The sequence below is a fragment of the Bos indicus x Bos taurus genome, chromosome 4 (assembly GCF_003369695.1).
Source record: "Bos indicus x Bos taurus breed Angus x Brahman F1 hybrid chromosome 4, Bos_hybrid_MaternalHap_v2.0, whole genome shotgun sequence".
Lineage (NCBI taxonomy): Eukaryota > Metazoa > Chordata > Mammalia > Artiodactyla > Bovidae > Bos > Bos indicus x Bos taurus.
Genome location: NC_040079.1, coordinates 59,369,816 through 59,386,496, shown reverse-complemented (window position 1 = coordinate 59,386,496; position 16,681 = coordinate 59,369,816). Strand labels below are relative to the sequence as shown.

At 40.5% G+C, this 16,681-nt stretch overlaps 1 protein-coding gene across 10 annotated transcripts in view; it reads left to right on the top strand.

The window, feature by feature from the left end:
- Positions 1–16,681, top strand: part of ELMO1 (engulfment and cell motility 1) — a 589,784-nt gene that overhangs the window by 450,243 nt on the left and 122,860 nt on the right. The window contains exon 1 of one of the 10 annotated variants that reach the window (XM_027539546.1): positions 43–527. The exons of the other annotated variants lie outside the window; for them this stretch is intronic. The gene's annotated coding sequence lies outside the window, so the exon portion shown is untranslated. Of the gene's footprint in view, positions 1–42; positions 528–16,681 lie in introns of those variants that run through there. 10 annotated transcript variants of the gene reach the window in all.

Below are 16,681 nucleotides of genomic sequence, written 5' to 3'. Positions count from 1 at the left end.
CCTTTTCTTTTGTTTTTAGTTCTTTACAAGAAAAGGGGGAGTGCTGAGGAATACCAAGAAGAGGAGGTATCTCTTTATTGATAGAAGAGCATAGGGCACTAAAATTAAATGAAGTTATTGTTTTCTCTTGTGGTGCTATAAGAGAAAAGCTCTCCCTCGAAAAGCCGATGATCTCTGAAGATGCTAAATAAATGAGCAGGAGTTTCCCTGAAATGGAGGCTCCCTTTGATTGGCTGATCTTTCTGCGACTTCTGCCAATCAGAGCACCCCTGGGTTCCAGCTCCATAAACATAAGCAGAGCTACATGCTTATTTTTCTGGACTTGAAGTGTATACCATTCAAAGGTGTGCGGCGGGTCTCCATTCACATGGCTCAACTGGAAATCTATTTTGTGAACAAGCTCACTCAGGAACCGTCCAGTATTTCAGCACTTTGTTCTTCTGGAGGTCGACTTTAAGTCATTTGGTGGCAACTGCAGCTTAGAAGCAGCATCTGTAGTTGGGGAAAGATGGACTTACGGGGGCTTGGTGAGTAAACCTCAGTCTTACACATCTGTGCGCTGGTATTAGCAGCCTGAGCTAAAATGTAGCTTTGTCTTATTGTCTGCCAAGAAAACGGTGAATTGGAACAAGCACATGGAGGAATCAGCACTCTAGGCTAGGGTTCCCATGATGTGTGAGCCTCTGTATTCCAAAGACTGCATGCATCGCTCGGGTATGATGGGGTTTGTAGTTGACTGTGTGTTTTACTGGGATGTTGGTTTGTCTTGCTAGGATCAGTGTGAGGAGTGGAGTTTTGCTTTATCTTCCTGGGCACGAATCCATTTCAAAAGAGGAAGCTTTTAAAACTAAATTTATGAGAGTCAATCCTGTGCATGGCTGGGAGGAGAGAGAAGGGTGCAGGCACGGACCTGAGCTTCGAGCTGCTTGATTGTGTTGCCGGTGTTTGCGTTGTGAAGAGAGATGTTATTACAAAGGTTTGTCAAACACTTCTTCAGACCCTCAGCCAGAGAAAGAAGCATCTCTGCTGGGTGCACTGCCGTTCTTGCTTGGGAAGTATGCAACTGAGCTAGGTCGGGTCCCTTTCTTCGTTCATGAAATCGGTCTCCAAATTGAAATATATTCTCTCTCTTTTTAAAAAATTAATTGCAGAAAGAGTTAGAGTGCAGTCAGAGAGATTCCGGCTGTGAAGAAGCATGCTTCTAAATGACTCTGTTTTGCATCCTTTGAAACCAGAGAAGGTTTGCAAAGTTGAATTCAAGGATTGGCTCTTTGCCAGGGAACCGATGCTCTGAGCTAGTGCTCTGCTCCCTAGGGTTTAATTTTCTGACACTGGTGATGAAATTTTCAATTTTGTTGAGTAGAAAAAGGAGGAATAAGAAAGCAGTGCTGTAAACAGGCAATGGAGGGGCGGTGTGTGAAAGGAGAAACTCTTTGCCTTTGGGGACGCTTCTAGCTGCAAACTTAAATATATATGTGGTGAAATGGAACTCAAGCACTATCCTCAGCAGTAGGATGTAGGATTCCAGGGGAACTACAGTCTTTCCGAATGTGGAGAGAAGAGGCATTGCCTTTGGTTTGGGTGCAGAGAGTGGAAGCTGAACTTGGGGCTTCCAGCTCTACCTAATAAGCCTCTCCCCAGCATCTCTGTTGATATTGAAGCTTCATTACTGTGACTTTTTTTTAATGCGATTTCCCGCGTTATGTGCCAGGGAGACTGACAGCACACTTGACGTCTTCTGTTTACAGTCCACTTGGGTTCAGATAACAGAGAGAAACAAAGAGAAAAAAGCATTATCAAGATGCGTGTAAAGTAGTCATATATGGGAAGTCTCATTGGCTTGTCCTTTAAAACAAGGTCCTATTGACAGAAGAGCGTTGTAGGTCTTCACGTGGCTCTAGAATGGAATTTGCTGTGTCCTGAATGGATTCAGTGATGAACCGGTAAAGAAACAAAAGAGTAGGAAGGTTTTGCCTGTAGAAAACTTGAAAACAGAGCGAGGGTGATTGGGTGTTTAGGAAAGATCTTCGGCTTTTGTGACTGGTAAAGAGATAGGGTTAACTCTCTGGAGAACATGGAGAGTTTCCCAGCTCCGCGTGCCTGCATCCCACACAGGAAACCTGGCTGCTCCAGGTCCGCGTCTTGTCTGTTAACTGAAGCTCTCTAGAAATGAAGGCTGTCCTGTGATCCCAAGCTGCTCAGGATGGTGTGCTGATCGAGAATTCCACCTGATTGGAGGCGAGTGTGAGCATCTCTCTGCTGCATCTCACTACCCCGTACACCTCAGTATAGGCACAATTTGGAGGAAGTCTGGTTTCTAGAGGCTCTGCATTAAGTGCCTGTCACCTCATTAGAATGACCCTCCATCCTCTTTTGATCTCTTCTCTCCCCCTCTAGTGTCATTTGACATGAGCGGAGTGCTGGCACCTGTTGGCACGAATGAGAGAAAAAAATAGCCTTTTATGGAAGCAGTCAAAATGTAAAAAAGAAAAAAGAATAAGAGTAGTTATTAGCCTATTTTTTGTCATGGAAGTCTAAGAGTTTGAAAGCTATGAAACTCTCCCCTGGCTTAAGAAAATACCTTTATGCTGAATCACATAACATTTTGGGGATAGCCCATTTCAGGGTCAAGTAAGATCTCTGCCCTATGTGACTAGCCAAGAATTTATTATGAGCTCATGTTCATTGTCTCCTTTTTGCAAATGGGTCCACTATGTACTGCTACAGCCAGGTCTCACTCAGCGTCTGGCTTAAGCAATGATTTCGGTATCTGAATGAGAACCTGGATGTTCTCACCTAAGATCTGTATTAAAAAGTTTTGGAAATCATTATAGATCATGGTGGTTTTCTCACTCCTGAGCTTAGAGGGTTGGTGAAGCTAGAATTATGGGACTTGAAAATGTTCTTTCAAGGACCAGAATTAATTGCATGTTTGTAACTGTTTAGTTTGCTCTTGGAAGAGAAGGCTTCTTCCCACTACCTCTTCTTGGAATTTGTAGGATGTAGGACATATTAGAAGGTTAAATGTAGAGACTTCCTTGATGGTACAATGGCTGAGACTTCACACTCCCAATGCAGGAGACCTGGTTCGATTCCTGATCAGGGAACTAGATCCTACATGTTGCAAATAAGAGTTTGCATGCTGCAACTAAGACCCAGAATAACCAAATATATAAATAAATATTTTTTAAAAAATAAAGATAAATATAAAGACCAAAAAGTGAATTCCCTTAGATTTTTAAGTGACTATCAGAGTTTCCCAACATTAAGTCAGAGTGAATATAAGTACATTGAATCTAATTCCTGAAATTTAGCATTAAGTTGGAATGATAAGATTCCTCAGTTCTCCCAGCAGTTGGAATAAAATCAATTACAACAGGGGTAGTTAACCTGCCTTGAGCATTAAGTGTGTGCCAGGCACTGTTCAATATATTTTATGCAGATGTAATAGCTCAACGAATCTTTATAGCAGCCCAGCAGAACTACTTGTATTCCTTACTTCCTAAGTGAGGAGATGGAGTCACCAAAAATGTAAAGAACTTGTTTTCGTTTATCCAGCTAGAAACTGGCAAGTGCTTGGTGTTTTCACACACATTGATTTACCACAATGCTGAATTTATGGGTGGACGGAGCCCAGGTGGGTAGAGGAAGGCGGTCTCCTAGGTCATCTAGTCTGACTAGTGGAGTCAGACCCCAGGGAGTTGAATTAAAGAGTCATTGCAATAATTAAAGTCAAATTAGAAAGGCACTGTGGGGTAGTTGAGTAAATTATTAATAATACCATTTAAGAAAAAAAATTTGAACTAAGTAAAAACCTGTCACCAAAATGCTGCATTTGTTCAACCCCACCACCACACCGTGTTCCTGTATGATGTGCCACCTTATTCTGCAGAGTATTTATTTGACTGGTATTAACTGGGTCAATTTCTATATGAAACCAGCTCCTCCTGGGCCATATGTGAGAGGTGGGAGGTCACTCTTTCCATAGCTGCCCTTTGCTTGCATTTGCCAGGAATGGTTTGCAGTTGCCATAGCAATGGTGAGGGTTGTTAAGGGCCACAACAATAGAGCAGCCAGGGTGTGCTATGGGCATCTCCAGGGCTACCATGCTTTCTGAAGACTTGGCAAACAGGAGTGATGGCCCCAACTCAGAAAGATTCCAGGTAGTGACAGAGGACAAACAAAGACGAAGCAACTGAAAGGTCAAGATTAGGCCTGGAAATCATCAAGTGACATAGATTTCAAAATATGCACCTCAGAGTTGCCATCATTGAGATAACTGGGGTAATGTGGAAGAGGGGTGAGTCTTCAGTTCCCACTTTAACCAGAGCATCTACATTCTATCTGTTTTGCAAACTGGCAATCTCCACTGAAGACTTACTAATGAAAAATGAAAGGAAAGGTTGGGTTCCTGAAAGGTTGGGTTCCTAGAAGGAAAAACAAAAATTATTGACCTCAAAATTTTCAGTTTGGCAGATAAAGAAATGAAAGACTGCAGCATAAAAGCAAGCTTACATTGCTATATGGAAAAGGAATCTGTAGGGGTCTTAATAGCAGCTTTTAAAAACATGGGTTATTTGTTACTTGTGTCTAATATTATGCAGTTTCTAGTATTACACCAAGTATTAATTTGTGTGGGCTTCTCTGGTGGCTCAGACAGTAAAGAATCTGCCTGCAATGCAGGAAATGCAGGTTTGATCCCTAGGTCAAGAAGATCCCCTGGAGAAGGAAATGGCAACCCACTCCAGTATTCTTGCCTGGAGAATTGCATGGACATAGGAGCCTGGTGGGCTACAGTCCATGGGGTCACAAAAGAGTTGGACACGACAGCAACAGCAACAATTCATATGTGTAGAAGACACATTTAATAACCATTCAATAAACAATGTCCTCCAGAAACAATATGACAGATCTCTTTCTAGAGCAGCATTGTCTAGCGGGAATACAATGCAATTTATATAATTTTAATTTTTTTAGCAGTCACATTAAAAAAGTAAAAAGAAAAAAAAAAAAACCAAACTCTAAATCTGTTCATTTTAATAAATTATATTATTTAACCCAATATGTCCAAAATATTATCCTTTCTATATCAAACTACAAAATTATTAACAAAATATTTATATTCAAGTTTTTCATGCTAAGTCTCTGAAGTCTGACATATATTTTACACTTACAGCACAACACAATTTGGAGACTGAATTTTCACGGGAAATCTGTATTTAGATTTCACAAAATTTACAGTTACAAAAGTAGATTCAGGAACAGAAGTTGTTCTAAACATACTTAGAAGTTTTCCAATAACTGAAGTATCAATTTTAAAATTTAAATTAGCTAAAATTAAATAAAATTTCAAATTTCTAAAACAAAAAATGCAAAACAAACAACAAAACACCTCAACTGCATAGTCTCATGAACCACATGTTTCAAGGTTCCCAGGACCATGTGTGGTTCGTGGCTACTCCCCTGGACAGTGTAGTGGTGAACCCTCAGAGAATTCTCCTTATAAACTAGGTCAGTTACATTTCTCACTTACTCATCAGACCATGGCACCTTGATCTCTTTTACCTCTATTAGGTATCAAGCAGGCTTGCCCTGCTAACAAAGAGAAAAACCATACATTAGTATTCACAGATGTGTTTACCTTTTGCCCTTAACCATTGTGTGTGTCACATCCAGCATATAGCTAAATCTGGTTGCTCCATTGCACTGTTTGGCATGGGGGAATTAAAAGGTGTGCCATTCTGCATTGCAGAAAGTCAATATGCCATCCGTGGCATTTTTCAGTCCTTAGATATCTTGGCCTTGCCACTCACTGCACTTTGGCACTACTTCCTTCAACTTAATATGCTCAGGGAACATGAGTTTCATTTTAATAATAAGCTAAGCAAACCAGAATAAGAAGGTAACTTTGCTGCAAACAGATAATTCTGTTTGCATAATTGAGGCTAAGGGATGATTTAACTGATGTCATCTTATTCAATTCTGCAAATTTTATTTATTTATAAAAGTTATTGAGGGCTTCCCCTGGCGGCTCAGTGGTAAAGAACCTGCCTACCAATGCAGGAGACATGGGTTTGATCCCTGGGTCAGGAAGATCCCCTGGAGAAGGAAATGGCAACCCACTCCAGTATTCTTGCCTGGAGAATCCCATGGACAGAGGAGCCTGGTCGGCTACAGTCCATGGGGTCACAAAAGAGTCAGACGTGACTTAGCGACTGAGCAACAACAACACATAAATTAATGACTGAATAGTGCCTGCAATTAATTTGGTCTTAAGATCTTTACTTTCAACATCCTTATCTAAAGTTTTCTTTTTATAAATATAAAAGCAATCATGAAAACAGAATCAACCTCTTCAATAACTAGATCAAAATGATGCTACAAAGTCTTCATAGAAGTATCCAATTCCAGCCTCCTAAAGATATTCTGACATTGACAATTTCAGCCCAGTCTGCCAGTGGAAGGATAAAGCTCACTCCAAGCTTGGTGCTCTTAGGCCTTCCATTAGTAAAGAGCTCTTTTAGAAATAATAGAAAAAATTGAGAAAGGAAAAAAATGCCATACGGTTAAATACCATCCCTAGAAGTGGGGATGCCTTCTGGTTCAACTCCACCCATTTCTAGCGTGTTGGACAGAACTGCCAAGGAGAATGCCTTGTGCACTTAAGCACTTGACAAGTGTTGGTTGGGTGAAATTGTGTGAGTCCTTTGCAACTTCTTTCTTTCTATGACATGACTTAATCTTTTTGTTCGAGACAACAGTGGCAAACCAAGTAGATTAAACCATAGGCAGTGTTGACTCTTGAGAGCAAGATGACTTGGTATGTGAATCTGCTGATATTTGGCCAAGCCAAGAGCTAATCCACTCAATCATGAATGAAAAGAAGTGCTGTGGGATTTCAGTAATTACAGAGACACTGGGAACTAGCTGTATGTTACATAAGTAAAATTATCATTACAGTAATTGCTTTTGCATTATCACAGGATTTTGAAGTTCACTAGCTATTTCATCTAGAAAGTCAGGACTAGAAAACTATCATATAGAGGACAGAGCAGTAGTCTCGTATTGTCATCTCTACTTTAAGAATTAAATTTTACAAGTCACTTAACGCTTATGCTCCTCAGCATCTTCACATGGGTAAGGAGGAGTTTAGACTTGGTGACTTCCCGGGTCATGAATGTGTCAAGTTGGAAACATTCAGTCCTCGAGGGCCCATGCTCCATTGATTACAGTAGTCTTTCCCATTGTACCCAGACAGAGCTTCAGAATCCTTCTTAACACAGCGCTAAGTCAGCCACTGCCAAAGGATCAGAATTGGCTTAAAGCTGAAACTGACTTTTCATCCTCTCCTAGGTCACATCATCAGCTCGGTGCCTTGTGTAAGACTTTGGAAAGGAACATACAGGGAATTATCATCAGTATGCAGGGTTTCAGCGATAAGGGAATGACAGTTCTTGCCTCAGCCCCTTGCTCAGCTGTTCCATGGAGGTGTTGCCATCTGACAGGGAGGGCTGCAGCCTGGCACTTCGGGAGCTCACTTCTCTCTTCCTTTGAGCTCTAAGTGATGAGGGACCTGTCAAGGAGAGCAGTTCACTGGCATCATTCCCAGACCTGGAAGCATAATGAAATAAAATTTCATTCTGACTTGGTTGGAATTCTTCTAGCTGAACATTTGAGATAGCATCTGGGACAATTCTAACATCCAATTGCCTGGTTGGAATGAAGCACCCATCAGCTATTGGCTTTCATTCAGTCAGAGCCTCTTGGGACAAATCATTTCTATCTAGAGCCAGCCCAGTCCAGAGGTCCCAGCAGGTGATGCAGAGCCTGCTCATGTCTCACGGGCCAGCAAAGTGAAATCTGCATTTCAGAAGCTTTATCATTTGCAAAGAGTGATTTCAAAGCAGGAAGCGTCTGAAAGTCACTGATGCTGGTACTCCCTCTAGACTTCTCAACATTAAGGCTTTAATTTGAGACTCAGGTTTGAGGGGTATTATGCTGGTACTGTCCACTGGTACTCTTTCTAGTATCCCCAAAGAGTGGGAGCAGGGCCACACCCCTCCAGCTATAGAGAGTGGTAGGGTTTGAGGGGCAAAAGCCTTCATTGACTCCATGAGCTAGGCTCAAATGCCTTTGCAAATTAGACCCAACAAGCTTTGCAAAGACTGCCTTATGGACCATCCCTGTCCATTCTGAGTTTTCCAAGCACTGTGTAGATGATTATTTAACCTTTATGAATCCTAGTTTTCCTTATCTGTTAAAATAGAAGTAAAGATGCATAATTCACAGGGCTGTTGAATGAAAATTAGAGTGATGTCTGTGTGAGTGGTTAGTATGCTGTAATACACTACATAAGGAGAAAACAGTATGATTATAGTCCTTGGGTAGAAGCCATTTACTTTTCATATCTCATAGAATATCTAGCTCAAAACTTTGGCTATGGAAGATTCTCTACTTGGACAACCAGGGTGCTTGCTGTCTGCTCTCAGGTCATTCTCCTTAAACCACAGGGGCTATCCCAGCTCTGCTAGTGCTGGAGGCCACCCAGAAGAGAGCACTGCCCTTAGAACCCCATTGTTCATTGCTGAGTTGCTAAGTTGTATCCAACTCTTTTGTGACCACATGGACTGTAGCCCACAAGCCCACTGTAATTCATGGGGTTTCTCAGGCAAGAAGACTGAAGTGGGTTGTCACTTCCTTCTCCAGGGGATCTTTCTGACCCAGGGATCAAACTGGCGTCTCCTGCATTGACAGACAGATTCTTTACCACTGAGCCACCAGGGAAGCACTTAGAACCAAAGCCCAAGATAAAAGTCCCAGCTTAGCCACTACTAAGATTTAGGTCTTGCCATGTTACCTCTCCAATTATTAGTATTTTCTTCCCTCACAGATAAAATATAAATATTATTTACACTAATCTGACATATAGAAATGTCTAAAGAACCAAAGAATTAACATTTTCCATGTGCTTTGTGAATTATGACATAAAGTATTACTATTATTATTTAAAATCTAATATCTCCTAACGACTCAGCCTTGTTTTTCTGAGGAAGGATAATTGGGAAGATGTTTCTGGAGGCAGAGTACCAGAAGCTCCAGGATGATGATGTATACTTTCCTGATTTTGGAAGCCAGTCAAGATCAAACGATATTGTGCTTCTAGGCAGATGCCTTGTGGCATTCAGGGATACTGTGAACTGCCATAAATAATTGGTGGTGTTTACATTTGTAAGTCAAGATGTTCTTGGGTCTCTGCAGATGGCCCATAAATCTTTCTGGATAGCCAAGTCTTAGCCATACGACACCAATTCTGTCCTTCTTCTTGAAAATATAATAAGCAGCTTTGAAAGCATGCATATTTTGAGTTCTTCTCTATGCAAGTTCTCAGACACTTCTTGATTGCTTTCTTCCCCTCCCCTACCCACCCTCTACCACCACCAGCCATGAACTTCATACCCCTGAATTATACATTCTGTCAAGAGAGGAGGTGTGATTTCTTCCTTTGTAACATCTGGTGATCTGTTTATTGTATTCCCGTGGAAAAGACTCTGATGCTGGGAGGGATTGGGGGCAGGAGGAGAAGGGGACGACAGAGGATGAGATGGCTGGATGGCATCACTGACTCGATGGACGTGAGTCTGGGTGAACTCCAGGAGTTGGTGATGGACAGGGAGGCCTGGCGTGCTGCGATTCATGGGGTCGCAAAGAGTCAGACACGACTGAGCGACTGAACTGAACTGAACTGAACATCCTAGATCTTGAGGAAACCTGAGTCCCAGGATGTCAAATAAATTTCGTCTGGTGACAGCCTGGGGGTACTGGGGGTAGTTACCAGGGCTCTTCATTTGGACTCAGTGGTCCCATGGATGGGAAGGGGAGCAGCACCATGCAGTTACATTATTACAAGTAGAAAAAATGAGGCTCAGAGAAATTGATTGACTTGCTAATATGTCTCTGTTAACAAAGGACAGTGGCCACATTTGCTTGCTCTCTCAATTTATTCAACAATCAATACTTGCTGAATGCCTACTGTGTATGAATTCTAGGCCTTAGTATTATCTGTGAACATAGATAATGTATGACGATCTATGGATTATTCTGCACGGAGGTTTATTTTTAATGCAATCATTAGTGTCAAAATTGGAATTGCCTAAAATGCAGCGGCCATGATAAGAAAAATTTCTGACAGACAAGTTATTTATATATTCATTAATTCATTCATGCATTCACTTATGCATTTATTTCCATGCCCATTTGCATAAAGAATAAATATCTACTTTCAAAAATTGGGGCCTTGGAAGAACTGTTTGAAAACAACTTGAAAGAAATCGATGAAAACAAATTGGCCAATAACTGTCCTTACCTTCTGCCTTCTTTTCTCCTGGTCTCTGTTTATGGCCTTGCTGGCACAGAGTTAGAAATGAACACAGAAGAAGATCTGAATTGTAAGAGCAAACACAAGAGCTGTGCACTCTTTTAGTTTTGCAAAACAACTTACAAGTTGAAATTTGGATGAACCAGATTTTTTTCACTTTACCAGAGGTTTCTGAACTGTTAGAATTGTCAAAGAAGAAATAATCCAGCTATGGTGATCAAGAACTGTGGCAACTCCATGTCTCCTGGGCAGAGGTATAAGTATGAGTGGGTAGGAAAATCTTTTAGCTCAATATCTGAGCATTATAGGTAACTATACAATAATCACACTGTGTGTAGCGAGCTATCATTTTCTTCCACCCCTGCTTAATTTATGTCCTTCATAAACTCACTCCCAGTCACTTGCTTCAAGGCCAGAGTAATGTTAGAAACATTTGTTTTGGTGGGCATATGAATTGTGCCTTTTCTATGCTAGGCACTTTACATATTCTTAGGTCCTTTTAATGGAATTTCTCAAACCTTTAAAAAAATATTTTCAGTGTAACTATTATTTTTAAATTACCACATGCCATGGTCTATCAGGATACAAGTTTTTACCAAAAGGTGCATCCCTGTATACTCAAAGGATGAATAGAAGTCGAGAATCCGGGAGGCTTTAGTGTGATTCTCAGTCTCCATCCTTTTTCCTAACATAGTTTCAGTATCGTGCTAACAGCAATGTTAAAAGACATTATATCCCCTTTTACAGGTAAGGGGATAGAGATGTAGAAGAGTTAGCTTATGATCCATCTAGTAAGTGGCAGTGAAAGTGAAAATGTTAGTCCCTCAGTCGTGTCCTACTCTTTTCGACTCTCTGGACTATAGCCCACCAGGCTCCTCTGTCCATGAAATTCTCCAGGCATGCATACTGGAGTGGGTTGCCATTTTCTTCTCCAGGGGATCTTCCTGACCCAGGCATTCAACCCGGGTCTCCTGCATTGCAGGCAGATTCTTTACCATCTGAGCCACCAGGGAAGTAAGTGGAAGAATCCAGGTCTCTCTGGAAGTTCAAATCCAGGTCTCTCTGACTCCCAAGCCTCCTATATCAACTTGGAAGTCATATATATGTGGCTTCCAAGTTAACTTGAAAGTCACATATATATATATATATATATATGAGGCTTTCATATATGTATAAAACACATATATATGACTTTCAAGTTCACACACACACACACATATATATATTCTGTTTCAGAGAAGTACAATAGTATGATTAACAGCTAACATTTAAGCATAAAATTCTATTATGAAAAAAGTTTATGAGTAGAATCAAGATAGAATGGGAAAAATGGGAAGCAGGATGAGAATTTGAGTTCTAGAACAGAGGTTCACAAGTGACTCATGGGCCAAATCCAAGCCATGGCCTATTCTTGTAAATAAAATTTGGTTGGAATCTAGCCATGCCCATTTGTCTATGTACTGTCTGTGGCTGCCCTCATGCTACAATAGCAGTGTTGATTAGGTATGACAGAGACTGCCCGGAAGGCTTAAAATTATATTTGGCCTTTTATATTAAAAGTTTGCTGACCTGTATTAAATGAGAAAAATGAAGATGTGAAATTTCCAGTTATTAAAGAAGAACTTATTCACATATGTTTAAATGAGCAATTATGGGTATCAAATCACTCTTGTATGCATATCCAAGGATACACTTTTAAAAGCGATGCAACCATTTTATTTTTTAAATATCAACACTGTGATACACTGAAAATTATATTCTTTGCAACTATTTCAACTTCAATAAAAAATTTTCCTAAGTCAACATAAAAATTTGTTAAAGAGTATGTAGATTTTTAAAAAATAGAGAGTTAGGAGACCAGTACTCTAGAAGATAGGATCAGGGATGGGGCTTTCCATAGTTCAAGGTCATCCAGTGATGGAGGGAATTTGTTTTCTTCTCATGGGGCAAACTGAGCCCCAAGTGTAAATGTCACCCCTCAGTCAAGACTCCAATAGGACAGTGCTAAAGAGTGATTTCTTAGACATCTGGGTTCAGTCCTTCAGATCAGAAATACCTTTCACGAGCCTCTGTACTGGCCTTTCTGTCAGCCAGCCATGCTCCTTGACAAGGTAGAAGGCTGGGCTTTTCATGATGTACCTGCAGACTTGATGGGAGTCTGTGCTGTGCTCTAGCTGCCCTGACTATGGGTTGTCCTAGACAAGTGGATGTTTAAACCTGTCTAGCAACCTTGATGTATGTTAGGAGTTGAATTGTGTCGTCCTTCAAAAAAGCTATGATGGTCTTAACCATCAGCACCTCAGAATGTGACCTTATACAGAGGTCTTTACAGAGGTAATCAAGTTAAAATGAGGTTATTAGAATGGGCCCTAAGCCAAGATGGCTGGTGTCCCAATAAAAAGGGGAAATTTGGATCCAGAGGTAAGACATGCATGGAGGGAAGATGATGTGAAAAGACAGAGAGAGAAGACATAAGCTGTTATCAGAGTACCTCTAAGGATGGAGGCCTGGAACCAGGGAGACTTTGGTCCTGGCCCCTCGTCTCCTTCCTTTCGCTTAGAGAAGTTCAGCAGAGTATTTAAGATAAAAAACTCTGGAGCCAGAGCTTTTGGGTTTTAAATCGTACCTACCAGCTGTGTGACCTCAGGACTGAATAGCCTCACTTGTTAAATAGAATAATGTGTGTGTGTGTGTGTGTGTGTGTGTGTGTGTCAGTCACTCAGTCATGTCCAACTCTTTGAGACCCTATGGACTGTAGCCCACCAGGCCCCTCTGTCCATGGAATTCTCCAGGCAAGAATACTGGAGTGGGTAGCCATTCCCTTCTCCAGAGGATCTTCCTGACTCAGGGATCTAACCCAGGTCTCCAGCATTGCAGGTGGATTCTTCACCCTCTGAGCCATGACGACTCACAGAAGAATAATAGTACCTGCCTTATAAGGTTATTGTAAGAACCGACGGAGATAATACCATGTGAAAGAGTGTTTGGTACATAACAGATGCTCAGCAATGAAGTCTTCATTATTGGAGATCAAAGGAACAACTACCTTGGACCTATGAATCACCCAGCCTGGAAGTTTTATTTGTGAAATGACCATATACATGTTTGAAGTGGGTTTTTGAAAAAAAACCTCTAATCATCTTTTCTCTTGCTTTATCCTGTCTTATTCTTGCAAAGGCTAATATTTGAGAATAGCCAGCATGCCTTATTAATCCTTTAAAGAAAAAGTATCTGCTCTGGTACCAGTTGGCAGTTAGATTTCATCAGTCACTTGAGATTATGGATTAACTCGCTGATCTTTCTACCCTTCGAGCTAATTAGCCTTTGGACAAATACAGCCAGTCACAGAAGCCAGGCACAGCTGACCAAATACATCTCAAAGCAGATTTGGTGGGTAAATAATGCCAAGCTTACTTAGATCTCTCGATGATACTGCTTTTCTGAGTCACTAGAATCTTGACGGTTTGTCTTTCCCAGCTAGAGTTGGAAGTGAGGTGTTTACAACCCTTCAAAGCAATAGGACATATGTGACTAATTAAACTAGCTATCTCCTCCTTTCCTAACACCACCACCCCACATTTAAAACTAGTTCTTCTCTTATGTTCCCAAATAACTGGTCCAGTTTGGCTTTAAATGATTTCAGCATATTCTTTGGGACCCTTGTGTAACAGATAAGGGAGACTTTCTGACATCCCCAGCTGAAATGCAATTTTTCTCAATGTAATTTAATTACCAATACTTTGGCTACCTGATGTGAAGAGCTGACTCATTAGAAAAGGCCCTGATGCTGGGAAAGATGGAAGGCAGGAGTAGAAGGGGAGGACAGAGGATGAGATGGTTGGATGGCATCACCAACTCAATGGACATGAGTTTGAGCAAACTCCAGGAGATAGTGAAGGACAGGGAAGCCTTGTGTGCTGCAGTCCAAGGGGTCACAAAGAGTTAGACACAACTGAGCAACTGAAAAATAACAAATTTAATTACCACCACCTGCCAAGACTTTCTCATACCTCTATAAAGCACCTTACACAGTTCATGCCTCACCTTGGTGCTAAAGCCTGCTAAGTACTTGTAGGTAATTGTCATATCCTCTTAGATAGTGTTTGGTGAAATTCAGAATGTTTATTCCTTTCATTCTTTGCTAAAGATGACCTCTCCAGATAATCCTTCTCAAGCTCCCTTCAGCTGAAATTATTCTCTCACTGTAAAATCATAGACAGCCTGACCATCAAGCCCTTGGTAGTTGCAAGGAGCTTCTCGGTGGGGCAGGGCCATCCCCGTGGTAGTGACAGCTGGAATGGTGAACCCCTCATGGTATCCAGTTCTGTTGGCTTCTTCCCCAAAGTCTCCTTGCATGGGCAGCCTACGCTGTGCATCTGTGTTCTGAGTGACTCCTGCTTCTTCCTGATCCCACAGGGCAGAGTTCTGGTGAAGGGATTCTAGACTGAGTGACCAGCTCTGACATTAAACAACCACGTACCTACGTCACTGGGTTTGGGGTTTTGTTCTTGCATTTGAGCAAATAGAAAATAAGAAATGGTTTTGCTCTTATCTTAGAAGAGTAGTAGAAGTGTGGTCATTTTGCATTGTCATCAATATGCATTGATTCAACAAAACATTTATCAAGTGACTACTAAGTGCCTAGTACTGTGTTTGGTAAATGGGAAGAATCCAAAGAGAATACAATCTAGGTTTTGCTCTCAGGATCTTAGAAAAGAGTGAAAAAATTTATGAGAGAGTAAATCGTCTTGAACGATACTATCCAGTTAATAACAAAATTGAGAGCTTCAAAAAGATGAAGTCATAGGCCACCATTCTGTCACTTGTATGTTTGGAAAAATATCTCATGGCAAAGAGCAATGCACTCTATGCTTGCATGGGCTTCCCCAAACCAGGCTATCATGTCTGATACCCAAGTGGCATGTGTCTAAATGAATTATGATAATGTGAACTTATTATATAGAATGAACTATATTTTAATGGAAAAATGGCCAAGAAATATTTCTCAGTGAACAAAAAAGGTAGGAGGATACTACACAACATATTACCCCTGGTATTTGTGTGTGTGTGTGTGTGTGTGTGTGTGTGTGTGTGTGTGTGTTGGGTGTATGCATGCATTTGTGTCTGTTTGCATATATGAAAAAAAGTCTATAAAATGAATAAGACAATGTTAAAAATGAGTAACTGAAGAATGAGATGGAGGAACGCAGAAGAAGACTTTTACTTTTAATATGATGTTCTCTTGTACATATTTTTGCTGTAGGTATGCAATGTCAAAATGAATTGTTTTAATATAAATCTTAATTAAATATTGGTCATGGTGGTTTAATCACTAAGTTGTGTCTGACTCTTTGCAACCACATTGACTCTAGCCCACCAGGCTCCTCTGACCATGGGATTTCCCAGGCAAGAATACTGGAGTGGGTTGCTATTCTCTTCTCCATGGGATCTTCCTGGCCCAAGGATCAAACTCAGGTCTTCTGCACTGCAGATGGATTCTTTACTGACAGTAAAAATAAAAACCTTTTACAGTATTATCAATATAGGAAAGTGTGTTTACTCTGAATTTGATTATGGAAGATACATAATTTAGAGTTTGTTTTGGAAGTATTTAAAGCAGTGATTTCATTCCTTGGTGCACAGTATAATTACCTATTGATTCTTTTAAAAATTGAGAGACCCAGCCCCTGGATCACCTTAACTTTATAAACCAGAATTGCAAGTGAGGCTTAATTGTGTTTAAAAACAACACACACAACACCTCACCACCACACCAACTTACTCAAGTGATTCTGATGTGTACCAACTTAAAGTACAGAGCTAGAGAGGAAGTGAAAGATGAAAAATGCCACCTATTGTGGCCATATACACACCAAGTTAAACTTCCTAAGAAAAGATAAGTTGGATTATAAAACAAGATATAATCATATTCTAGTCACAAGATAACCACCTAAATAAATGATAGACAAAAATTTTGAAGGAAAAATAGAGCACACAAGTTGGAAAGAAATAGGAATAGCAATATGGACAGCAAAGAAGGAATTAAGCCTCAAATCATCAAATGGGATAAAGAATCATTTCATAGATAAAATGTTCAAACTAATAAAGATAGTCATGAATCTTTATTCACAACATATCAATATTATCAAAAGGAAAAGGAAAAGTTAAGAAAAAAGAATGGGCAAAAATATAGTTGTGATAAAACATCACAGCATTCTTAATATATTATCAAATTAAATATATAGAATTTTTTAAAACATAAGTATCAACCAATAGGTACATATTGAATTCACACCTTACACTGAA